General features: G+C 42.4%; 1 long non-coding RNA gene across 1 annotated transcript; it reads left to right on the top strand.

Moving 5' to 3' along the window:
• Positions 1 to 694: 694 nt before the first annotated feature.
• On the top strand, positions 695 to 27,954 carry LOC122203253. Its single transcript, XR_006195106.1, has 7 exons — positions 695 to 1,017; positions 6,533 to 6,608; positions 6,913 to 6,982; positions 22,329 to 22,401; positions 24,904 to 24,982; positions 27,154 to 27,290; positions 27,685 to 27,954. It is a non-coding gene; the product is annotated as an uncharacterized LOC122203253 (long non-coding RNA).

Genomic DNA, 27,954 nt, shown 5'->3' with positions numbered 1-27,954 from the left:
GTGATGTTTTTCATTTTGTTTTCGTCCTGTGAAGTGTATTTTAAAAGTGAACGGGAGACCCTCTTTGAAAAATCGATTACATATTTCCATTTTAATGCAAACACTTAGTGTCCAACACTCGGCCTCACCATCTCATTAGCACTGGTGCACAGCACCACTGCAGACATTTATTTCAAAATCTTTTCTTTCCCCAGGCAGAGAAGGCAAATTGAGCAAATAGTTGCCCTGGCAGATAGTTGACCAAATGAAAAAAAATCGTGAAGACGGGTGGGGGACAAACTTTCAGAAGCAATGGGAAAGTATAAGGTAGCTTTAAATCCATCGTCTCTGGGGAGCTGTTAAGATGTTTATTTGTATTTTTAGGGGATCTTTCAAGCTGTGCTTTTCAAATATTACACCACCAAAACAATAATAGTAAATAAATAAAATGGATTTTATGATGGTCAGTTTAGGTCCCAAGTGATCAGATACATGCCTCTTTTCTTTATGTTGAGAAGTTACCTCCCTGAGGTTACTAGAAAAGGCCATTTGGAAATCCTTCAGATCTGAGAGGAAAGTGTTTGAAGCGCAATGCTAGGTTTAAATCCATTCCCCCGTAGTGAGCTGGTGTCCTGTTTCCAAAGCCAGGGAAGGCAGCCTGTATCTTCCTGTGAAACAGCCTGTCTGGGCTACACACCCTGCACGCCAGGTAGGATTGAGGCAATTTAGGCTGAGTGCAAAGTGCTCCATTTCAGGCTGAAATCACGCCAAGGTGTCCTTACAAAAGCCACATTCAGCACCTCCAATTCCACATTCCATTCAGCGCTTTGTCTGCCATTATTACCCAGGATTCCAAAAGCACTTGGCTGCATTAAATAAGAGTCAGGAAGGACAACAATAGCAAGGAACTGCTGGAGGACTCAAAGCTGGAATCACCAAGAGGGGAGCAGCCAGAGATGTCAGCTGAGCTCTGAAAATAGACGTGACTTAATGAGCAAGAGACAGGTTGGGTTTCTCTAAAAAGGCAGATTCAACCTGGTAAGAAGTAGATCATCACACACTGCTGATGGGTGCACCTCGGTTCAGCCACTTTGGAGAGGGCTATTTGGCAATACTTATTAAAACTAAAACATGCACGTGCACTAGGACACAGATATACCTCTTCTTAGCATCTATCCTAGAGAAAGACGCAAATGGATATAATGTGCACAAGAAAGGATACACAGAGATTTTCAACAGAGTTGCATGCAATAACCAAAAGGTGGAAAATGATCTAATACTCATCTATAGGGGAAACGTCACACTGTGGAAGACTGTGCAAAGAGGCTATGCCCTAAGCAGGACAGACAACAATATCCACACTCACCTGCCCAGGAGTTAAGACGTTCCAGAAACTCTTCCAAGTGCCTCAACACTTTGACCCTTTGAATCCTTATAATAGTCCTTGAGAAGATTCTCTAACTGTTCTCACAGGGTAACTAAAGCGGCAAGACATTAAATAACGTGCCTAGGATCACACAAATACACAAGGTATTTAAACTCAGGCCATCCAGCTCCAAAAGTCACACTGCTTTCCAAGGAATTTTAAAAACATATTGTTTTCCTTTGAATTCAAAAAAGCAAGTTGCAGAACGATACATCCAATGTGCACCTGCCAGCCAGAGGCTCAGCTTTGTGGCCCATGGTCTCCCATTCTCTGAACTGTATTGAATGGACTTGACCAACACCTGCCTCTCACCCACCCCTTCCTCTGTTTCCCAGGCCATTGTTCCCCTAGGATAGCACTTTATTATGTTTAGATATGTTCATACACTGCCAGGTCTTGATCAAGTTTGTAGTCCCGGAGGCCCTTTTGTCCTTTTAGGATGTGCCCCTCCCAAAACCAGAAGTGGGAGGAGAAACTACATGGAATGGTTCAGAGAATGGATTCTGAAATCTAAGAAACCTTGGCTTGAATCTGTGCTCCAACTGTGAGTGCTTGGGCAAGTGATTTCACTTTTTTGAGCCTTGTTTTCCTCATCTGTAAAATGGGGATATTAATAGTTCCTACCTCACAGGTTATGAGGATAATGTATGGGCAATGTTTCGCATAGTTCTGTTACATCATTAAGATTCTGTCTGGTCCATGCTTTTTCGGGGGTGATCACATTTTCCTATTTCTTCCTTCTTGGGGAGGTGTCTTAGTCTACCCCAAAGAGGAAGGGTAGCAAATTCAGTTCAACATGTAATATTCACTGACCACATTACAGACATTTGCCACCGGGAGCTATCTGGTACACTACATCTCTTCCTGTTGGCACACTGATTTTCATTTTTTCCCATCAAATTCCCATTGAGAGTGGTTCTAAAATGAGTGCCCCTAGCTACTATGGAAGGTGTAAGGGGAGAATAACTCAGGTCCCTCTAGCCACATGCCTTCTTGGGGACTTGGAATCTTGAGCTTGTGACTGAAGGACATAGAGATGGTTGAAGTTATGAACCAATTTCTGCTGTTGGATGTTTGCTATAATTCCTGGTGCTCATTCCCTTACAAGCCTGCTCCTCTAGCCCGTTATTCATTCCACGTGCCCACCCCCCATATCCTTCTAATATATTCTCTTTTAGTGGAAGAAAGCCAGAGCCAGGTTTCTGGGTCTTGTCACCAAGAAGGCTGCCTCATTACATCTGCTGTGCACAAGGTGCTGTGGGTATAGAAACTAAAGACACCAGTAGTCTCTGCGCTCGAGTTGTCCACAGCCTCACAGAGTTCAGAGCATTCTCATCAGGTGCTTGGTTATATAGTACCCTCCCTTTCCACCTCCCCCCAAAGGCAACATCTGTTAGAGCTGAGACAAGAGAGGAGGGCAGGAGAGCCATGACTGGACCAATGGTATTTGACTTCTCTGCCTACTCCAACCCTATTCCAGAAACCAGAGACCATACCCAAGCTTAATCTTATGGGCCTCTTTAGAAGTCTGGCTAATTAATGGCTGTAAAAGCAGTTTGGACTTTGTAAGCCTTTTATAATGTGCCTCATTTAGACATAATGGGCTCAAGATTGCCTCTGGCATCCTCAAGAAAATTAAAAATCCAGTAGGCAGTGGAATTGCCTCAATGTGGTTTTCCTATTACTTTTATTTTTATTATGATTGCAAATAGTGGCATTACTAATGGTACCTTGGACGAGGAAGCCTTTCCGGGGAAGGCCTAACTATTTCCCTACATCCACAGCATGATTTATTGGTCCTCCAGCCAGCAGCATGCTGGCTCCTTCTGCATGATGTCATTTAATTCTTGCCAAATGGAGGGGAGTTGGAGGGTTCCCCAACACGTGGAGTCGTTCCTAATATGGGTCCACGGCAAACAGAGACACCATTCATTACCCTCCAGCTTGACAACATAAGTCCTAATTGGTATTTGTCTAATCCTTGGCTTTGGACAAGCAGGTGTCTTGCCTGCATGGAGTAGGAAAGATTTGGTGTTCTGGAAGTCTGGGATAGCATGCCGTGTAGAAAGATGGCAGTTTATGAACTGGGCAGAAGAGGCACGACTAGTAATAATAATAATAATAATAACGCTATCCATCAGGACCTTTAGTTGCAAATCACCAAAGTACCTCTACCAAGTTTAACAGAAGAAAAATTTTTAATAATATCAGGAAGTTCCTGGAATCCCCAATGAGGGTCAAAGAAGCTTGATCAGGGAGTATATTTCTAGGAATGAAACCTGAATTATATCCCTTCGGCAAAGACGACTGCTACCCCTATTTGTCACAGACACCTCAGCTACTATTAGTAACTCTGGGTTTGAAACATCACCCTCTGCCACTGTTACCCCTAAAAGGTTGGGTGGTGTGTCTGCCATCATGCTCATTCAAAAATGGATTCCACCTGTACCTGCCAGCCAGCATCACTTACCATCAAATTTTTTACCATCGAATTTTTGCATAGGTGAATCAGATTGGTGGGATTAAGTCAGAGGCATGCCAAGGGCAGTGGGAGGGGTCTGCCCTTGGTGTAAAGAGCAAGAGAGTGCAGGATTAACAGAGAATTTAAAAGCAATAAATAATAATAAAACTGACTTCAATCACTCTGTTTTAATTATTACCATGAACCAGTAATTTCAAACGATGTCCATGATACAATACACCTCTGGATGGGGCAGACTATGCCCATCCCTCCTCCTAGGTAGGCTACTGGATTAATTCACATTTCTATAGGGGCACCACCTACAAAAGGGAGGGTGCATCTGATAACAATAGAACCTACCTCTAGAGTTATTGCGAAAAAATAAATCAATATTGTAAGGATGTCCTCTCTCCTCAAATCGATCTAGAGACTGTAATCCTGATCAAAATCCCAGCAAGTTTTTGTTTGGGTGGAACTTTATACGGTAATTTTAAATATGCATGGAAAATCAAAGACCCAAGATTATCACAGAGAAGAACAAAGTCAGATGATTTTCACTACTAGATATCAGGGGTTATTATAAAGCCAGAGTAATTAAGGGAGCATGCTTAGATACAAGAAAGATAAATAGACCAGTAAAATAGCATTGAGAACTCAGAAACAAATCCACACACGTAAAGACACTTGATTTATAATAAAGGTGCCACTGAAGAGGAATGGAGAAACAATGGCTTTTTCAATAAATGGTGCTAGGTCAATTGGCCATCCATAAGGAAAAATCTGAATCTTTACCTCTATCTCATACTACACACAAAAATCAATTCCAGTGGATTGTAGATCTAAATGTGAAAGGGAAAAATGATAAACCTTCTAGAAGACAATATAGGAAAATATCTTGAGCTTGAGGTAGGCAAAGATATCTTAAACAGGACACAAAGGAACTGCAAAAGGTAAAGCCTCATTGTGCAGGTGGTTCAGAATAAGAAAACCCACAAATCAAAGTCCTTGTCTAAGTTTTCTCCTTTAAAGTTTCACTGCCTTAGAACCTTTTAAAAATCTCAGAATGTTCAGGCTGAAGCATTCCAGAGTAGGAGGGAATTTCCCATGGTGCTCTACATGGGAAGCATCTATGTCTAGGCTACTTTTATAGAGGCAGTGACTCTGATATCATATATAGTGATTGTTGACTCTGTGCCAGGCACTGTGAAAAACACTTTGCATCATTCTCTTATTTATCTCTATTTCAGCCAGTGGTTGATGCCTGCAAATCTGTCACCATGGAAACCACAACACAAGAAAATCTACCTTCTAATCTCTCTCTACTACTTCATCCTTTAATATCTAAATTTTTTAATTTACAAAATTAAGACACAAAGAATCAATCAAGAAATGTTGAAGTGAATGTTTCCTGCTGTATTGTTTTGTTTAATTTACAGTAAAATTTAACAACAATTTGATAACTTAAACTTTACAAAATATATTCCCATGCATTTCCTTATAGAATCTCTATGAAATAGCTATGCCTGGCATTGTAATTCCCATTTTCCAAACGGATAAGGTGAGGAATGCAAAAAGCTCCTATCAGGGGCTGGAACTCATGCTAAACATTATAAGCCACATCCAGCATGAGTGGAAGAGTTAGCTATTTGGTTTTGTAGAGGCATGCTCAAGTGAAGAATGGTATTAATATATTTGAGATTTCTTCCTTAGAAGTAAGTAAATGCAGGGTGCCTGAGAGGCTCAGTCAGTTAAGTGTCTGAATTCGGCTCAGGTCACCATCTCACAGTTCATGAGTTCGAGCCCCGTGTTGGGCTCTGCTGACAGCTTGGAGCCTGGAGCTCAGAGCCTGGAGCCTATTTTGGATTCGTGTGTGTGTGTCTCTCTCTACCCCTCCCCCACTTGTGTACTCTCGCGCGCTTGCTCTCTCTCCCTCTCTCTCAAAGTTAAATAAATATTTAAAACGTTTTAAAAGAAAAAGAAGTAATTGCAGAGGATGAGGGCAGGAGCATGCTCAGCCTTCATTCCAATTAGCCTAGTTGAGAATCTGCTCCCTGATTCCTAAATTGGTCCTCCTGGTCTCCAGTTTTCCCTGATTTCACACAGATCATGGCAACACTTTCAGATTTATCTGTCTACAACAGAGCTGTGATATGTAACTTCCTTGCCCCAGACCATCAACAGGTCTTTACTTTTTAAAAAATATAGTATTTAGGGGCTCCTGGGTGGCTCAGTCCATTGAGCATCTGACTTTAGCTCCGTTGTAATTTCATGGTTCGTGAGTTCAAGCCCCACATCGGGCTCTGTGCTGTCAGCACAGAGTCCACTTCGGATCCCCTGTCTCCCTCTCTCTGTGCACTTCCCCTGCTCACTCTATCTCTCAAAAATAAACATTAGAAAGTATTTATATAGTATTTGTAATCAAATTCCATTAGAAATAAATCTTGGCTCAAATTCTGACACCAGCACTTACGAATTCAGTGGTTTTGGTCTACTTGTCTGAGTCTCAGTTTCCTTGTCTGTAAAATGGGGCTAAGACTAGGGTCAGTTGGAGGGTAAAAGGGATATTTTAAGTATAATGACTGAGTGCATTGATGTGCTGGTGTTAAAAGATGGAATGGACCATTTGCTTCAGTTAACAATACAAATTTTCTCTTTTTTCTTTTTAGAGCTTGCTGTGCACCAAGTTCTATGCTCGCACTTTTCATGCAGGCCATTATCAAATCTGCACAACCACCCCCTGAGGTTAGAATTACTATTTTCTGCATTTTTATATACACAAGGAAACTGGAACTCAGAGGTGTCACCCAGCTGGTAAATGGTAGAATTTAGTTTTAAACTCATATCTCACTGAGTTTGAAACTCATACTCTTCACTGCTATATGTGGACCACCAACATCAAAATCACCTGAGGGTGGCAATTGCAGAAATGCAGATCTCTGTGCCCCAGTCCAGACTTCCAACAGAACCCATTTTGATCTTTCTTCTTGTGGCTGAGAATATGGCTGCATAGCCAGAGACCTGATTTCCCTGTCTGCTTTGTAATTAGATGCAGTTGTGTGATCAGTTCTTGCCAGTGCAATGTGAGCAGAAGTAACAGGTGCCAGCTCGAAGCCAAGGTGAGTAAGAAATAGATGCATCTTCTCCAGCCACTCCCACTGACTAGAATCTAGACATGGTAGGAACTCAATCTTGACTGAGCAGATGATGACAAGTTTATAGAAGGTAGAGGAGCCTCATGATGGAAGAAACCTGGGCCTCTGCAACCATCCTAATCTTAGTCACTTCAAATTATCAGTCATTTATCAGGCACATGAATCTATGATTTGGGCAGGCACCAGGGGATCCCTGGAGGGAAGGGGATGGGGATGGGGATGGCACCAGGTGGGAAGGTTCCACTGGACCAGAGGGTCCACTTCCATAGTAATTCATGCCCATGGTGGGAAAGTTGATTCTAGCTCTTCTCAGCTGAAAGCTTAACTGGGGCTGACTACCACGTGTCCCTCTTCTTCTTCCACATGTGCCTCCTCACAGGCTTTTGGGCTCCCACATAGCATGGTAGCTGGGTTCAAAGAGTGAGTGTTCCAAGAGAAAAAAGTGGAATCCTATAGTCTCTTAAGGGCTGTGCCCAGACACTAGTATAGGGTCACTTCTAAAACATTCTGTTGGTCAAAGCAAGAGGAGGGGACATCAACCTCATTTCTCAATGAGAGGAATGTCAAATAATACATGCCATCCTTAACCTGCCACATCTCATGAAACAAAGATATCCGCCAATCAGGAACACTCACTTTGGATTGTAATGTGTGTGGGAGAAATAAGTTCGGTGTTCTCTAAGCCATGTTATTATTGGGCCTTTTGCTACAACACCTTAGCCTTCTGCCATGACAAATCCAGTGAATCAGAATGGAAGCTGGGGGGTCAAGAATCTACAAACAAGCAAACTGATGGCTTCATGCATGCCAGAATTTAAGACCCACTCTGCTAAGCAACACAGCTACTCCATTCAGTGTCTGACTTCCCAATGACTCTGAGACAGATAAGCCCTTTTATCTGATTGTTCATGGGGTTCACATCTTGGAACAGACAATCTGTCCACAGGGCTGGTTTGAAGATCCATGACCTTGCTAAATCCCACTTGGAGATACCTAGAGGGGTCTTGGGAGTTCATCTAGCAAAATCCTCTCTGGTACAGGGGCCCTAATACTCTAGGGTTACAGGATGCTCCCATCGAAGGAAAAAATTCCAGAAGCCCAGGTAAAAGGAAATGTTTTCTGATTGTCTTTTCTAAGATGCAACTCCTATCATATGAAAGGATTGAACTATTTCAGAGGCGTGAAAAATCAGAACCTGAAAGTCTAACAGTGTTGCTTAGCTGGGTGGATCTCAAATACCACAGACATGATATTAATTAATGGTGAATCACTTTGTAGGCTACATATATTTTACATAACAGGGAGCTGGGTTCCCATACCAACATGTTAAAACTCTCTACGCAAGAAAGTTGCAGAAAAGAGCAGCAGTATTTAGAGCAATTAGTGAAGACATCCAACCAACAAAATGACAGTTTTTAGACAAACAGCTGGTTATTCAAGGCTCTTAGCACCTGGGGGAGGGAATGTCTTACAAAATCAGGTCCCTGATTCAACAACTTTCTCCTCTTCTTAGTTCATATCCAATTCTGTTTGAATATTAAGCTTCCTTATGGTTAATATTGGGTCCCTGCAGACTTAATTTGGCAATCTTCCTCAAAAGAGATGATAATACCAGCCCCATGAGGTTGTTACAAAGATTAAATAAGATAATAGAGATATTCATGCAATGAATATTCACAATGAAGATCCATAGAACATGTAGTACAATGTTCAGAACAACACGCTGCATGGTAAATAGAAGTCCCTCTCAGTCCTTCTCAGTCTGAGGAAATAGCTTCTAAATTAGGAATGGCAGCTGTTATGAGCTGTTTGTCACTCCAAAATTCATATGCTTTGAAATCCTAACCCCCAATGTAATGGTATTAGGAGGTGAGGCCTTTGGAGGGTAGAGCCCTCATGAATAGGATTACTGCTCTTATAAAAGGGACCCCAAAGAGCTCCCTCACTCCTTCCATCACATGACAACATAGAGAGAAGTCAGTCATCTATGAACCAAGAAGTAGGTCTCACTTCCCAGGACTTCCCAGCCTCTGGAACTGTGACAAATGTTTGTTGTTTAAGCCACACAGTCTATGGCACTTTTGTTATAGCAGCCAGAACAGACTGAGACAGCAGCACATCAATGTTTGGTTTGCTACATGCAATGACTTTTTTTTTAAGTTTTAAATTAGATTCCAACATAAAAATCAGAAGGTTTCACATGAAAATTCAGATTTCTGGTTTCTTCTAAAAGAATAGAAGAAACTCTAGAAATCCAGACCACAGCTCTAGAAACATGGCCCCTATAGGCAGGAGTTTGAGAACTAGTACCTGATAATGTTCTCTCTCATCAAGTTTTGTTTCCAAGGCCTACTTCCCTGGGCTCTTAATTTGTCTTCTTGGTCTGGGAGAGTGAGCAGGAAAAGAGTCTGTTGAAAGCTCTGATGTCACCATGAATTGTGAGTGGAGAAAACTGCCTTTGATGCTTGGCCAGGAGCTGGGTGCATGTAATGACAAAAGATGTGCTAACAGTCAGTGTTTCTGGAAAAGATGATGCATCTTCATTATGGCTTCCCTAGCTAATTACCACCCGGCCAGAAAACTGCTTTCAGAGTCATCGTGTTTTATTTACCTATTGATTTGGTGGAACCCTACTATGCTCAGGGCACCATGTTCTGTCCTATGGAACATAAAAAACTGTCGAGAAAGAGACCTCATCTGGCTAACCCTTGTTCACTATTTAAAGTCTTAGTATTAAAATCTCTCCCTCCACAAAGCCCTCCCTAATTGCTCTAACTAGGTTAGACTTCTAAGTCTACACTCCCGAAATTTTCCTTTGTCCCATTCTATGAACTTGGCTAATGTCTTTATCTATCCCCTTCTTCTGAGTTCCTTATGGTGTCCTGTTACTTGTTGCATCCCCAAGTCCTAACACAGTGCATGATACCCAGAGGGTCCTTAACAATATGCTGAAAGAAAGAATAAATGAATGTGAGTGAAAACATGAATGAATGGATGGATGAATGACAGAAGATTTCATGTTTATGCAACTAACTGCAATAGAAATGAGGAGTGGGGCAAATGCATTCATTGGTTAACTGGTCATTTGTTAAACATTTTAAATATCACCCCTGAATACAGAAGACTTAAATGCCCAGTGCATTAACAGCTACAATTAATTAATATCTATAATGATTACGAGCAGATAATTAAAGTATTTTGCACTAAAAGTGGCTGTTCTCTTGCATCAGGGAATTCTAGTATAAACTTTTTTATATAAAGGAAACTCCTGGAACACAATAGATGCTCAATCCATGCTACATTAGTTAGGAGGGCTGAGACTGGCAATATTATACCTGTTACCTTCACTGCTATGCCTTCAGCACAGAATTTGGTACACAGTGTTTAACAATGAGGAATTAACAATATTAGCTCAGAGATAAAAGTTAGTCTGATTTTCCTAAGGGCAGTTTGGATCAGCCATAGAGCCCCTGAGAGTATTCTGGGATACTTAGGGTCAGTGGTAGGAAGGTCAGTTTTCAGCCTGGAGAGAAGTGGAAGGTGCTCCAGGATCCCAAAGGCCAGGCTACTTATCTATTATCTAGTCTTTTTGAGGGTTGTGCCCAAGGCAGTTGCCACAAAGGGCACCTTATCTCTGGCAGCACAGGGAGCTGAGGGCTCCAGATAAGCCCTGCAGGTGAGTGGGACAGTCCCAGATGGGGCTCCTGATTAGAGGTGAACATTCTGAGGTTTGCAGGGGTCTGGGGTCTGGCCCAGGGCATTTCAGACTTCTCTATAGAAGAGTCTCTTTGGATTTCACATAAAGTTGCAGAGCTGAGAGGCTGGGAGGTAGCAGGGAGAGAGAAGAAGAAAAAGACCAGAGATGGAAAGAGAGTAATGGAGACACACACACACACACACACACACACACACACACGCACACACACGGGATCAGATGCACAGAGAGATGCACAGTGGGCAGGACAGGAGAAACAAAAGACCCAGAGTCAAAGCAAGAGCCAGGACTGGAAAGAATCAGAGGCAGGAACTCACAGAAAGACACGTAGCCACAGACCCAGGAAAAGGAAATACAGAAGAGAAATACAGGGAGGTAGGGTCTCGGAGATATTCACCCAATGAGACAACACAAAATAGAGAGACAGATGACAGAGATGAGAGAGTGTCTCAGAGAGACACAGATGGACTAAAGAAGGACAAACACAGAAAGACAGAGATGGAGAGAAACCTAGGAGATTAAAACAAAATAAATCAGGGACACCAAACAAGAGGTACACAAGGTGAAGAGTGGAGGAAAGGTAAGGAACAGAGGGACAGGATGAGCAGGTAACCCTGTGGGTCAGCTCATCTGGAACAGCTCTTTGTACTTGCTAGAGATTTTGATTCTGTAGCCCTGGGGAGAGCCTGGACACCTTAAGTTTTAAAAGCTTCCTGGGTGACTCTCATGCACAGCCTGGATTGAGAACCACTGCTTAAGGCAAGGGTTTTGGTCAGTAGAAGAACTGTATCAGAGTTATTTGGGGTGTTTGCTAAAAAATATTCTTGGCTCTTAGGGGCATCTGGGTGGCTCAGTTGGTTAAGTATCAGACTCTTGATTTAGGTTCAAGTCAGGATCTCATGGTTCATGGATTTGAGCCCTGCGTTGGACTCTGCAGTCACAGCTCAGAGCCTGCCTGGGATTCTCTCTCTCCATCTTCCTCTGCCCCTCTCTCTCTGCCCCTCCCTCTCTCTCTCTCTGGCTCTCTCTCTCCCAAATAAACAAACATTAAAAACAAATCCTTGGCTCTTGAGCCCTTCCAGAGCTCTGAATCAAACCTATGAGTGTGGAGCCTAGGAACCTGTACTTTTGTATGCTTCTCTGGGGATTCTGAGGCATAATTCAGTTTGATAAATGTCCTGATCTGGTGGCTTTAGGGAAACCACACACACACACACACACACACACACACACACACACACACACATACCCCTCAGAGTATGTTTGGTGACAGTGTCCCTACAGTGTCCCTAGGTACTAGGGCTGGTCTTTATAAAACTTCCCTTGCCCAACCCATCCTTATTTGTGGAAATGGCAAGATTCAAGGTCAGAAAACCAGGTCACAGTACTGTCTCCTACATGCTGAATGGCTCTAGACATGTTGTTTAACTTCTCTGAGCTTTTCATTACTCATCAATACAGTTAGGTTAATAATCTCAGCTCTGCCTAGCCAACAGGCCCTTGTGGTAATCAAATGAGATATAAAATGTAAATCTGCTTTGTGAGCTAGAAAGCATTACAGTGCTATCATTTATTATTATTATTAACAGCATCACAATTATTAATAGGTGCGATGTCTTTTTCCAACATTGACAACCAATTCCCCAATTCTTTGATACCAACTGAATATCCAACAATTCAACTCTGACACTATTCAGAGTTAGTGCAGATTCTAAAAATTAAGGGCTCAGCCCACAAACTGCCCCCACTTTAGACAACAGCCACAAATGGGGTGCCCAGGGTACCCACACTTCTTCTGTCCAGCCAACCCAACTATAAATTCAAGGGCTCCTGTGACTCCCTCCTTGGATTTGATAATTTTCTAGAATGGCTCATAGAACTCAGGAAAGTGCTATACTTATGGCCACAGTTTATTATAAAAGAGACAAACATCCAGATGAAGAAGTACCTAGGGTGAGGTCCAGAAGGAGCACAGAAACCTCTGTGTCCATGAGGCTGGGATGTCCCACCCTTGCTGCATGTAGATGTGTTCACCAACTTGGAAGCTCTCCAAATCTTGCTCAAGAGTGTTTATAACCTACTCTCCAGCTCTCTTCCCCTTTCCAGAGATAGGGGAAGCTGAAAGTGACCAGACCCATCCTGAGGCTATCTAGGGGCTCCACCCTGAGTCAACTAACTGTCATAAACTCAAGTGTCTAGAAAGGAGTAGAAAGTTATGAATAACAAAAGGCATTCCTATCATTCTGGAAATTCCAAGGGTTTTAGAAGTTCTGTACCAGAAACCAGGGACAAAGACCAAATATATATTTTATTATACCACAACATATAACAGCTACTGAGTGCCTACAATCTTCTAAGTGCCCTGATAAATACTTCACATGCTTTATTGCATTGATTCATCATAACAACTTTATGACATGAATATATTATTATCATTATTATTCCATTTACAAATGAACATCATGAACATTATGAACAAATGAACATTATGTCCATTTTACAAATGAACAAATAGAGACTCAGAGAGATGGAATATTTTGCCCAGGGTCACAAAATAAGCAAATAACAGAGCCGGATCTCTTACCATCTTAGATCTGAAAGGAATCTCAAAGACAAGTCTATATAACAGTCTCTCTCTATAAGAAGAACCACTAGGGGCGCCTGGGTCGCTCAGTCGGTTAAGCGTCAGACTTCAGCTCAGGTCACAATCTCGCGGTCTGTGAGTTAGAGCCCCGCGTCGGGCTCTGGGCTGATGGCTCAGAGCCTGGAGCCTGCTTCCGATTCTGTGTCTCCCTCTCTCTCTGCCCCTCCCCCGTTCATGCTCTGTCTCTCTCTGTCTCAAAAATAAATAAAAAACCTTAAAAAAAAATTTTTAAAAAAGAAGAACCACTAAAAGTTCAGAGAAATTAAATGCCTGACCAAGGTCATAGAAAGAGTCACTGCTATATCGTACTGCAAATTACTTTAAACAAATTACATAAGCCTGACTGACAACAGGCTTATGTATGTAGAAAGTCCTAATGAATTCATACACACACACACGCACGCATGCACACATCTACTAGAATAAGTGAATTTAGCAAAATCACAAAATACAAGTCAATATGTAATTTACATAAGTTTCATTTTTACTGGCAACAATTTAAAAAACAAAGTTAGGAAACCAATAGAATTTACAAAAGTATCATCAAAGATACAATAATTAGGAATAAATTTAATGAAAAAACGTATAAGATCAGTTTACTGAAAACCAAAGAAGAATGCTAAAAGAAATTAAAGGCCTGAATAAATGGAATGATATACCATGTTCATGGATCAGAAGACTTAATGTGAAGATGCCCATTCTCCCCCAAACTGAATGCAATCCCAATCAAAATCAGACTGAAAGAGCTAAGAAGCTAATTCTAAAAGTTCAGGAAAAAGCAAAAGACCTATGAATACTTTGCTAGGGCTGCCATAACAAACACTATGTGGCTTAAAATTTATTGTCTCAAGGTTCTAGAGGCTAGAAGTCCAAGACTGAGATGTTGCCAGGACTGGTTCCGTGTGAGAGCTGTGAAAAAACTCTGTTCCATATGTCTTCCCTAGTTTCTAGTAGTTTGCTAGCAATCCTTGATGTTCCTTGGTTTGTAGAAGCATCACTCTGATCTCTGCCTTCATATTCACAGGTTCTCCCTGTGTGCATCTCTGTGTCCAAGTTTCCCTTTTTTACAATTTTAATTTGTTTATGTTTATTTATTTTTGAGAGAGAGAGAGAGAGAGAGAGAGAGAGAGAGAGAAGGAGAGAGAGAGAGGGAGAAAGCATGAGTGGGGGAGGGGCAGACAGAGAGAGAGACACAGAATCTGAAACAGGCTCCAGGCTCTGGGCTGTCAGCACAGAGCCCAACACAGGGCTTGAACTCATGAATGGTGATATCATGACCTGAGCCAGAGTCGGACACTTAACTGACTGAGCCACCCAGGCGCCCCTAAACGTCCCCGTTTTAAAAGGACACAAGTCATGATAATTTAGGATGTACCTACAGAACTCATTTCAACTTGAAAACTTCTATAAAGACCCCATCTCCAAATAAAGTCACATTCTGAGGTACTTCAACATACAAATTTTGAGACATGACAACCTAGCAAAGCCAAGACAATTTTAAAGAAGATCTCACATTACCTGATTACTATAAAATAACAGTAATGAAGATAGTGTGCTAGAGTGATATAAAAACAGATAAAACACATAACTGGGACAGAATAAAGACTCTAGAAACAGACCCACATGTTATAGTCAATTGGTTCTCTACAAAAGCAGCAAAGCAATTCTATGGAAAAAGGAGTCTTTTGACAAATGGTGCTGGAATAACTAGATACTCAGATTAAAAAAAAAAAAGAATCTCAATCCCTATATCCCACATGTCAAAAAATTAACTCAAGATGACTCATAGACCTAAACATAAGAGTTAAAACTATAAAGCTCCTAGAAGGAAACATGGAAGAATATGTTGTAATAAGCCAACTTTCTTAAGGCACAGAAAGCACTAACCATAAATTTTTTTTAAATTTATAAATTGGATGCCATAAAAATTTAAAACTTTTGTTCATTCAAAAGACACCATTAAGGAAATTAATAGGGAAGCCATAAACTGGAAGAAAATAGTCATAATACATATATCTGATAAAGTACTTGCTTCCAGAATATAAAAGAAACTCTTACATCTCAATAATAAAAAGAAAAACAGTCTAGTAAAAATGGTCAGAAATCTTGAAGAGACCCTCCACAAAGGAAGATACACAAATAACTAATGAGTATGTGAAAATGTACCAATGCTACTAGCCATCAGGGAAATGTAAACTAAAACCAGATTGACAAAACACTATATGGCCATCAGAATGGTTTCTAAAAATCTAGCCAACATAAAATTTCAGCTAGGATGTAGAACAACCAACAGTTTCAAACATTTTGAAAGGAGACAGGAAAAAATATACAACCATTTTGAAGAAAAAGCTATAAGTGTTTTATAAAATTACACATACATGTACTCCTTAATTCAAGGAAACCAATTTTTAGCAACTTACCCCCAAAATGAAAACATATATTTGCATAAAGACTTTATTTTTTTTTAATTTTTTTTTAACATTTATTTATTTTTGAGACAGAGAGAGACAGAGCATGAATGGGGGAGGGTCAGAGAGAAAGGGAGACACAGAATCCGAAACAGGCTCCAGGCTGAGCTGTCAGCACAGAGCCCGACGCGGGGCTCGAACTCACGGACGGCGAGATCATGACCTGAGCCGAAGTCGGACGCTCAACCGACTGAGCCACCCAGGCGCCCCGCACAAAGACTTTATTTACCACACATATTTTATTTATAATAACCAAAAGTTGGGAATGGCCCAAGTGTCTATTAGTAGATGAACAGGTAAATAAACTGTGTATATCCATACAATAGGACATGATACAGTAATAAGAAGGAATAGATTGCTGTTCCATTAACCAAATGGGTGACTCTCACTGACATAATGTCCAAGAGAAGACAGATACAATAGAATACATACAGTATGATTCCATTTGATATGCAGTTCAAAAACAGGGAAAATAAATCTGTAGTGATAGAAGTCCAAAGACGTGATCACCTCTGAGTTGAGTATCAACTGGAAAGAGTCATGAAGGTGTCTTCCAGGGTGCTGCGAATGTTCTTTATCTTCATCGGAGAGTGAATATATGTTTAAGACCTGTACACTCTAATTATGTTATCCCTCAATTTAAAAAAATTATAAAAATCATGGCAACTCTGCCTCACATTTAAAAAAATAAAATATCAGTGCTTTAGCATCATAGAAAATAAATACCAAAATACTGGGATGGCCTGTGGGTCATGATTTCGATCATTGTGCATGAAGGTGGCCATCCTGCAGGTAGTTGAGAAATGACAATAGCGCTTGTGACTTTGCCAGGAAGGTGTGAGGCTTCAGAAATCAACTAGCTCACCAAGATAACAGTGGTTTCCTAAATGAGAAGAACCCACCACCCTCATTAAAGGAAGTGGGACCTTACTGGAGCCCACCTGTGAAAGGATTCGATCTATATGCACATATGTCCATAGGAAATGAATGCAAAGCCATGACAGAGTGAGTGCTCTCCATAAAGATGACAGAGCAATAAAAATGAAACTACCTTTAAAAAAAAGAAGGGTGCAAGTGCCAATAAAACAGGGTGGTTATTGACCTTGGAAGGGCTCTGCATTTTGGGTTTCCTGGTGGCAAAATGAGTCTGGATAGGCCTGGTACCTGTCTTCTTAGGAGGAAGGTGATCAGCCAGGTAGCAGGCAGATAATACTTTAAGGTGTTGTCTCAGACCTCATTTAAGGAGGAAGGCAATGATCAGAGGTAGACTCGTTCATAAGCAAGAAAATGAAATACAAGATAAACTCTTTTCTTTAATTGGAGGCTGGGTTCACTGATGCCTGTGTTTACTAATTTCTATTAGGGACTACTTACTATGCACCTGGTATACAATACACCTTAGACAATTTAGCAGAACAGTTTTGGGGTCAGATTTCTTGGGCTTAAATACTGACCCTACAGCTTATTAGTATGTAACCTTGGGTAAATGACTTAAAACCTGCGTCTCAATTTTCTCAGTGTAAATGAGGCATAATAGGGTTAAGCACAATAAACGATGTATAATGGGGTTACTGTGAGGATTACATTATGGAGTAATACACGTAAAGAATGCTTAAACAGGACCCGCTACATATAAATGACAGCTATTTTTTATTAATGATGCTCTTCTCATGGACCATAGATGCAGAAGCACACAGATACACATAAACATGCATATACACAAATGAGATGCAAAGAAAGTGGCCAACACAAAAACGATATGAAATTTGTTTAAGATTCATTAGTTGGGTACATAGTGCACGCGAACCCCCATGCTAGGAATGGCTGTGCAGTGATTACCAATACATGCCCTTGAGGAGCAAAGAGTCTAGTGGAGAAGTCACATATGAGGCAAGCAACTGCAAGATAATATGGTGGACAGATGGAAAAATAACACAATGGGAAGAATGATAGAGCCCTATGTAGGGAAGAGGAGGGTGGGAGGGAGAAGCAAATATTAAACTGAGACTTGAAAAATGATGAGAGTTTTCTAGTTGGTTGGAGAAGGAGAGAATTTTAGGCGGAATGAAGCAAGGTTTAAGTTTAACCTAGAGGATTCCAATACTAGCATGACCGTGTGAGCAGCTCTGTGGACCCACTTCCCTGAAAGATTGGTGGAAATTATTTATTTAAAAAAAATTAAGCTTCTGGAAACGGGCCATACACCAAATAAAGAAACAGTTATTCAGGGGCACCTGGGTGGCTCAGTCGGTTAAGCGTCGGTTCAGCTCAGGTCATGAACTCACAGTTCATGAGTTTGAGTCCCACATTGGACTCTGTGCTGTCAGAGACCAGAGACTGTTTCAGATTCTGTGTTTCCCTCTCTCTCTGCCCCTCACCCACTCACACTCTGTCCCTTTCTGGCTCTCAAAAATAAATAAACATTAAAAAAAAAAGAAATAGTTATTCAAGAAATTCTTTTTTTTAACGTTTATTTATTATTGAGAGACAGAGAAAGACAGAGCATGAGCATGGGAGGGGCAGAGAGAGGGGGAGACACAGAATCTGAAGCAAGCTCCAGGCTCTGGGCTATCAGCACAGAGCCCGAAGTGGGGCTCGAACTCACAAACTGCGAGATCATGACCTGAGCTGAAGTCGGACACTTAACTGACTGAGCCACCCAGGCACCCCTAGTTATTCAAGAAATTCTACCAAAAGTAGGAAACAAAAAGGACAGTCAGTGGTATTTGAACTTAGACTCAAAATGGAAATTCCACTCTAGACTGCTATAGTCAAGAACACAGGCTTCCTTTTCTCCCCAACTCCCAGTTAGAGGGCTATCGTCCTGGAAGGAGCAGGACATCAGCATTTCTCCTCTGGTCCCCAGCTACACGTTGCTGATGCTAGATTCTAATGAAGTACAGCTGAGAGGTGGGGGATCCCTTCTGCCCAGCCCCACAGAGGCTCCACCTTGAGCATAGCACTACTGAGAATACTGACATCCTGAGAGCCCCTGCCCGAGCTCATGAGGTGAGGGAGGGGATTCCACAGTGGGAGAGGCAAACCAAGGAGACCTGGGACCTCCAGAGCACCCCTCTCTCCTAAAGCAGGAGTGTCACCCAGAGAGAAGTATGCCATTGCCTACCCCCAGTATCACAGTTACAGTCTCAGAGGTTTTATCTGGGGGAGAGAAGTAGACCAGAGCTAATGGGGCTCTTCATCCCTTCCCAAAGCAACCAAGTCCATTTACAACAGAGTGTGAAGTTCAAGCCTAAGGGTGTTTTCAAGAAACAGTACAGATGGTGAAGGGCTGCTGGGCTTCAATGGGCTATTGATGGATTCATTGGAGATATAGGCTAACCTACTGTAGGCCAGCTAGTTTGCCAGAGACAGAAAAGGAAAAGACGAGTGGGAGGACTTTGTCATCACAAACCTCAAACACTGTCCTCAGGAAGCATCTCTTCCAAAGAGCCCAGATTTTATTGTATCAGTTTGTGAAGAAATTTATGCCCTAGGGCACTGTTGAAGATTCCTTAAATGGAACGACTGAGGTAGTTTAATATTTAGTGTGGTCAGGGAAAGAAACAACCAAAGAGAGTTCTGCCAAAAGCCCTGTCATTCAAGTGTGACTCTGGGCTTATTCCAGGCTGCCGTCTCGGAGAATCAAGATCAGAGACTTCGCACTGCAACAGGGAGGGGAATAGACTTCGTTAAATAATCCAGCCAGTCACTGAACAGGTAAACAAGCAAACAACAAATGTGCTTGGATGACTAGGTAGCCACATGCAAAAGAATGAGATGTGAGTTACCTCACACCATACATAAAAATTAACTCAAGGGGTGTCTGGGTGGCTCAGTCGGTTAAGCATCCGACTTCGGCTCAGGTCGTGATCTCTCAATCTGTGAGTTCGAGCCCCGTGTCGGGCTCTGTGCTGACAGCTCGGAGCCTGGAGCCTGCTTCAGATTCTGTGTCTCCCTCTCTCTCTCTACCCCTCCCCTGCTCATGCTTACTCGGTCTCTCTCTCTCTCTCTCTCTCTCTCTAAACAATAAATAGACATTTAAAAAAATTAACTCAAGATGGATCATTTAAGAGCTAAAACTATAAGACTCTTAGAAGAAAAGAGAGTAAATCTTTATAACCTTGGATTTGGCAATGGACTTTTAGATATGATGTCAGAAGCACAAGCAGCAACAACAAAAAACTAAATAAATAGAACTTCGTCAAAATTCAAAACCTTGGGGGCATGTGGGTGGCTCAGTGGTTTAAGTGACTGTCACAAATCACAGAATCGATGGGAAAAAAAATCAAATAATATACCTGAAAACAAACTTTTATATAAAAACACAGAGCAAACAATCCTAAAATTCGTATGGAACCACAAAAAGCCCTGAATAGCCACAGCAATCTTGAAAAAGAAAAGCAAAGCTGGAGGCATCACAATTCCGTATTTCAAGTTCTATTACAAAGCTTTAGTGATCAAAACAGGATGGTACTGGCACGAAAAACAGACACATAGATCAATAGAACAGAACAGAAAACCCAGAAACAAACCCACAACTGTATGGTCAATTAGTCTTTGACAAAGCAGGAAAGAATATCCAACAGGAAAAAAGTCTCTTCAGCAAATGGTGCTGGGAAAACTGGACAGCAACATGCAAAAGAATGAAACTGGATCCCTTTCTTATACCATACACAAAAATAAAGTCAAAATGGATTAAAGACCTAAATGTAAGATTTGAAACTATAAAAATTCTAGAAGACAGCACAGGCAGTAATCTCTTTGACATCAGCCATAGCGACTTCTTCCTAGATATGTCTCCAGAGGCAGGAGAAACAAAAGCAAAAATAAACTATTGGGACTACCTCAAATAAAAAGTTTCTGCACAATGAAGGAGACAATCAACAAAACTAAAAGGCAACCTATGGAATGGGAGAAGATATTCACAAATGACATATCTGGTAAAGGGTTAGTATCCAAAACATAGAACTGATACATCTCAGCACCCCAAAAATAAATAATCCAATTAAAAAATGGTCAGAAGGCATGAACAGACATTTCTACAAAAAAGACATCCAGATGGCCCACAGACACATGAAAAGATGATTCCTTTTACATAAAATGAACAGAATAGGCAAATCTATAGAGATAAAAAGCCGAACAGTGGTTTCTCATGGCTGGGGAGGTTGGAGGTTGGGGAGGTGATAGTTAAAGAGTATGAGATTTCTTGAGGTGATAAAAATGTTCTACAATTGACTGTGGTATGGTTGCACACATCCCCGAATATACTAATAACTATTTAATTGTACACTTTAGATGGGTGAGTTTGTATGCTATGTGACTTCTCGACATAGCTGTTATTAAATTTTTTTTTGAGGGATATACAAAAAAATGAAGCCTAGAAGATAAAATAACCTCCAATATTTCCCAAGTGTTTGTTTTGTGCTGGGCATTGTGCCATTTGGAAAAAGCTTATAAAGTACTTACTATGCAGCAGACACTTCTCTAGACTCTGAGATACAACAGTGAACTAAACAAATTCCCTGCCTTTATGCAACTTACTTTTGAAGGGAGAGAAGTAGACAATAAATACATATACACTGAGTGGCAATTAAGTGTTAATAAGAAAAACAAAGTGGAAAATGTGGAGGGCTGCCATTTCCAGGGGGTGGGTCAGGGAAAGTTTTTCTGATAGAGCTGAGAGAAGGTAGGCCCAGGAGGGAGAAGTTCAGAGAAGTAGGATCAGCTGAGTCCCAAGACTTCGAGATGGAGATGTGCTAGATGTAGCACAAAGAGCAAAGAGGTCAATGTAGCTCTCATGAGGTTAGTAAGGAGAGCAATGGTGGGAGAGGGTCAGAGAGGAAGGCAGAGCTTGTGAACCGCTATAGGATGACATGGATATTTAGTGCTGGGGTCTCTCTCACTCCTGTGGACAGACCTGTCCTCAACCCCATGGCAACACATCAAGGGCACCATCCAAGGGTCCCAACACACGACTTGGGTGACCACAGTGTAGTTCAACGTTTTTCAAAATGTGGGCTACATCCTATTCATCGTGCCATAAAATTAATTTAGTAGGTTGGGAAACCAGAATTTTTTCTGGAGTTGAAATAGAGTGGAAAATATCCCAGTACCATAGTTCTGTGGGTGCGAGCATGCGTGCACGCATGGGCATGTGTATGTGCATATGTGCCATGTGCTGGGTGTGATAGAAAATGTATTTCTTACTGAGGATGGCATCAAAATATTCAAACCTGACTCCATCCCATGCCTGGCTCACACAGCACAGGCAAACCTGCACCCAAAGGCACCTTGGCTGTTGATTTGTATGTGGCCTCCTATGCTGACTGTCAACAATTTAATTGATCCAAAAGATGAACTCGCCTGCAGCTATGGAAAGGAAAAGGTCTTCTGTGTTAATTGAGACATTTACTTTAAGCGAGGCAGGAACCCCACGTGTATGTGTTGGCATTGTAATGAGGTTTCCTTTTTTGCTTTGTTCAGCTACCACAGTCCTGATCTGCAGAAGAACCCCAAGACCAAGCCAGCCACATCCCTCTGGGTCTAGATACAACAGGTAGGGGAGGGGCTGCTGGCTCCCTCTCAGAAAAGTGCCAGGACCCTCAAAAGTGGACTTTTGGGGATCAGACAGGTATAAACTCCAACCCTGATGCTGTTAACTCCCAACTGTGTGACCCTGGATAAGTGAAATCACTCCTTGGAGACTTGGTGTCTTCATCTGCAAAAAAAGGTGATCATTGCACCAACCTGATAGGATTGTGGTAGATTAATAATAATGGTGGTTTCTACCTGACACAGTGCTTACAGTGACTGTGTATATTAACACAGGCAATCCTCCCTACAACTCTCAGAGATGAAGGATCTATTCTCCCCACTTGACAGATGAGGATACCGGAGCCAGAGAGGTTCAGTAACTTGCCCAAGGTCACCCATCTGGTAAATCGTGAGGACTGGGCTTCCCGCACATTCTCTGCTCAGTTTTAACACTGGCTGTTTAATGGGGAAAAAAAAGTAAGAGCTGCTAGAGAAAATCATTATTAGGAGATTATGCAAATCTTTAAGGCCACTTACCAAGAACTTTGGGTTCTCTTTCCAGGCCCATAGTAGGATTACTTTTCTCCACTCTCTTGAATTTAGGTATTTGTTTGCTTCAGCTAATAAAATGAGTGGAAGTGATGTGTGCCACTTCTGGGCAAAAGGTTTAAAAGAGAGCAGGCAATTCAGTACGTTTTTCTTCTTCACGCTGTGGTTCCCATGAGCACATATCAACATGGGCCTCCATTAACCTGCTTTTCTGAAAAATTAGGATAAACAAAGACTTCTGGGCCAATATGCTTTTGTCACACTACATGAATGAGAAATAAAGTTTGGCTATGTTAAGACTCTGGCAAACTGAGAACAAACTGAGGGTTGATGGGGGGTGGGAGGGAGGGGAAGGTGGGTGATGGGTATTGAGGAGGGCACCTTTTGGGATGAGCAGTGGGTGTTGTATGGAAACCAATCTGACAATAAATTTCATATTAAAAAAAAAAGACTCTGGCATTTGGGGTTATCTGTTACTATGGCAACACCTAGCCTATCTTGACTGACACAGGCCCTTCCCAATCTGATTTACTGTAGGTACCCTTCACTGAACTCTGTGTGTCAGATGAAGTGCTATAACCACTTTATTATCTACTTCAACCCATTTACCCCCATCACAACTCCAGACAAAACTCCTATTAGCATACCCATTCACAGATGAGGAAACTGGGGCTCCAAGAAGTAAGTTAAGTGCATTGCCCAACTCAATATAGCTCATAAGGGGCATGATCAGGACCCAAACCTAGACCACAAATAATTGCCTCCACCATTCATGGGAACTGAACCAGCAGTGTGCCAGATCCTACCTGCACCATCTTGTGAGAGCTGATTCTGGGCATCTCTTCCCACATTCATTTCCAGTGAAGTTACACTGGTTACCTTGAAATCCACCACAGTTGGGAGGATTTACACCATGGAAATTGGCAAATGCTACAAATCAGGGCTTTTCTTTTTGATAGATGAGCCAATTTACCACAAGATTGGATCCATATTATCAGAGCCAGCCATGCTGAGTTCTAATCCACTAAACTTACCCAGGACCCCTTGGGATTCCCAAAAGTGTTCCTAGTTGATAACAGAGAATCTGTAGTGAGACTAGCACAAAGCAGGGCATCACAAGTTGAACTGTTAAGGGCAAGAAGACAGAAGGTGCTCTACAGGATAGCTAAAAAAAAAAAAAAACCAAAAAAAAAAAAAACAAAAAAAACCAGGCTGTGAGAGTGTGAGAGTAAGAGGAAGGAAAAAAACTCTGGTGGAGGAAAGAAAGGCCTTCCAGTCAGGAGAACAGAGTCTTTAATCTGTGGAGCACACATTTTGTTAAGCCTGCATAATTCATGAAACACAAGAACATCCCGAGGACAGCTGAAGTTCAGGGCAGAAGATCAAGTTGACAAGATTGGCTTTGGGGTAAAACACGCAGGGGGGCTTGGCTGCCGGAACTGACCTATATTTCTATGTGTTTACACCGCAGCAGGAGCTGTCTCTGCTCATCCATCACCCCTACCAGACTTCACCCGCAGTCCAGTTTTCCCCAGGGGTGTTGGGTGGGGAGAGGGGCTGTGGAGCACAGAGCCATAAGGATGACTATTCTGTTGGTTTCTGGTGGCTGTTCCCACATATCCAAGACCACTGTATTCGTGCTTGGGATGATAGTGACAATAACTCTGCCACTTACAGGGATGGGGTGACCTTGGGCAAGTGATCTTACCTCTCTAAGCCTTAGTTTGTTCTTTGGTGAAGAGGGGCTGGTAGGAGCTCCTAGGTCATAGGGCAGTCATGCACAATGCCTGGCACATAGTAAGTGCTTAGTAAATGGTAGCCGTTAACTTGTATTACTACAGGGAAGAAGAATAATAAATAATTATTATAATATTTAACAGTGCCAGATGCTATTCTGAGAGTTTTGCTTAAAATAAATCCTATAACCCTCACAGTGAGCTTATGAAATAGGTACTATTATTGTCTCGTTTTCTAGATGAGGAAACTAAGGCAGGAGAGGAAGCATTTGCCCAAATCACAGTAAGTGGTGGGGCCAACCAGTCATTGAGCTCCTGGTAAGTACCCAGGCATTTATACACATCTTCTCTCATCCTCACCTGCACAGCTTGGGCAGGTATGCTTGTTTCCATTTTAAAGATGAGAAACTGAGGCTTGAAGAGTCAAATTAGCTAACGTTGGGTCACAGAGCAAGTAAGCAGCAGAGTGGGAATTCAAGACTAGGTCTGTTTGTCTTTATTCCCAGAAAGAAAAATAGTTGCCCTCGTTAAGGCTAATTAACATGTATTTGGCATTTAAGATATGCAAGACACTAAGCACTTCCCAGGCATTTTCTTATCACAACAGCTGCAGGAGGTGAATACTTATCCCCACTTGACAGAGTAGAACACTGAGGCACAGAGAGGTTGGCCACACGTCCAAGGCCACACAGCTAGAAAGTGGCAGAGCTGGGATATAAACCCAACTATCCTGACTCCAGAGCCTCCTTGGCCTAAGTTCCATTGAACTATAGAATATCTATTCAACAAATATCCCTGACCTGTGTTAAAGAAATAATTACTCCTGACATTTGCCAAAGAATGGTAAAGCAGACCTTATTCAGGGGAACTATTGCCATAGGTATAGGGACTGCTGCAGTGGGATTTTACAGTAGGGAAGAGAGACTGGGGTCAATACAAGGAAAAGTGGGACTTCCTAGCCAAGGAGCAGATCACTGGAGGGAAAACTACTAAGAGGGGGAATTCTGGCTAGACAGACCAATCGGAATTCTTGCTGGAGGCAGGCCAGGATGATGAGACACCACTTGGGGGATGGTGGAGGATGAGGAACCTGATGAGGCAGTCAGGGTGATCTGATCCAATACCAAGGATGACTAACCTGACGGAGCAGGATTCTTGCCAAATGTGAAGAGGAACACAGAAGTCTAAAATCCAGGGCCTAGCTGAGAAGAGAGTTCAGAGGAGCTTGAACAGAGTTTGGTCAAAGAGGGAAGCTTTGTCACCTGCCATGAAAATTCCAGGTCCTTTCATTTCCTTTGACCAATGTCTGGGTAGTCCTGAGAGGGAGATGGGTGGGGGGCAACCACTAAGGAGCTGGAAAGAAAAGGGAAGATGGCTGAGGGAGGGGCAATGTTAGAGCTAAAAGTGATGGACAGAAAGCCAGACCAATGGACTGGACCAGCCCTCCCTCTCTCTGTCCCCTCTCTGTCTCTCTCCTCCTCCTCAGAGAAGAAGGAATTCCAGGACTATCCCAGCTGTGTCTTGCAGGTCTTGGAAATGCCAATTAAAGCAGACTCAGGAAGATCCCTTGGTCTCCTTGGAGACTGGGCAACTATCTCCAGCTCCACGCCTCCCTCCATCCCTCTTAACAGGGCAGCAGTGGGGACCTCTGCTGGGGAGGCCCCTCCTTGGCTTCCTTGGCTAGAAAGATTTATTAAAGCAGAACCTTCTGAAATGACAAAATAAAGGTCAGAGGCTGCAGGCTAGATGGACTTCCAGGCAGAGTCTGAGAGAGTCAGGCCAACAGCTGGAGGTACTCTCGCCTCCATTAACGTCTCCCTGCCCTTCGTGCAAGGCCTGCCTGGGGGTGGCCCAGAGGCAGGGCCTCACTCAGGGATGAAATGTCATGTCTCCTGAAGGTGCTGGACTGGATTCCAGTTTTGGGGAGAAGTCAGTCCACCCTCTAAAACCTCCAGACCTGTTCAGGCTGACAATTTGTTACTGCAGTGTCTCTCCTCTTCTTAGGCTTCAAATGGCTCCCTTGACATTTTTGGTGGCCTGCAAGACCCTGAGGGACCTCCCACCTGCCCAGCTCTTATCACAGCTGTCTTTGGATCATTCAAGAAATGCTGTTCTAGTATGCAACTCCCTGCCTACCACAGGCTGCTTCTCTTCTCCTAGACTTGCCCAGCTGTCCCTCTGCCTAGGAATCTCCTTTGTCCCCTCCCATCCTCCAGTTTCACCAGGATGACCCTAAACAACCTTCCAGATCCTCCTCAGGCTTCCCAGCTGTTGCTTCCCTCCCCAGTGGGGAGTTAGGTGCCGTATGTACCCAATTACCTAGGACTGCTGTAATCCAATTACCACACACCAGTGGATCAAAACAGAAATGTATTCTTTCACAGCTCTGAAGGCTGGAAATCTGAAATCAAGGCGTCAGCAGGGCCACACTCCCTCAAAACTACTGGGGGAGATTCCTCACTTGTCTCTCCCAGCTTCTGGTATTCCAGGTGTTCCTTGGCAGTCCTTGGTTTGTGGCCACATCACGCCAACCTCTGCTCTGTCTTCAACTGGTCTTTTTCACCGTATCTCCTCTCCTCTTCTTCTAAGGACACCAATCACTGGACTTAGGGCCCAATCTACACTGGTATGACCTTACTGAGCTAATTACATCTGCAAAGACCCTATTTCCAGATATGGTCAGATTCTGAGGTTTCCAAGTAGACATGAATTTTGAGGGGACACAACATGACCCAGTACAACCATTTTACAGATGAGACTGGTGCCCTGATGACCCCTCCCATTTGTTTGCCCCACTTAAAATGATCTGGCAGCAGAAGAGAAATTACCAACACTTTTTAATAGAACCCATCAGCTAATAAAACTGGAAGCAATAACCTGTCACTTTGAAAGTATGAACCAACATGCTTGTCAAGAAGCTTTCTATTCTAGCAATAACATTGGACTAGTAAACTGCTTGTTTCTCTCTCTCTCTCTCTCATCTGTACATTTCCAAATAATGAATGTCAACTCATCTTTAGGACTATTAAATACCCAAGTGGCCAATGCAATTGGAGAGTAGATAAATCATTCATTCCAAAAGGCAAGGAAAAAACTGAAACCCAAAGCAATGGAGAGGATGGAACCAGAGACATGGCGGGTTCAAGTACTGCCTTCGTCACCTACTGACTTCTGACTCTATGACCTCTTGAGCCTCAATTTCATCAAAAAAAGGGGGGATAATAATCACACCTCTCTCTCTGGTTCATTTTGAGATTAAGTGCCTGGCAAAGAGTGAGCACCCAAATAAA

Source organism: Panthera leo, chromosome D3, assembly GCF_018350215.1.
Source record: "Panthera leo isolate Ple1 chromosome D3, P.leo_Ple1_pat1.1, whole genome shotgun sequence".
Classification (NCBI taxonomy): domain Eukaryota; kingdom Metazoa; phylum Chordata; class Mammalia; order Carnivora; family Felidae; genus Panthera; species Panthera leo.
This window is presented reverse-complemented; position numbering and strand designations above follow the sequence as displayed.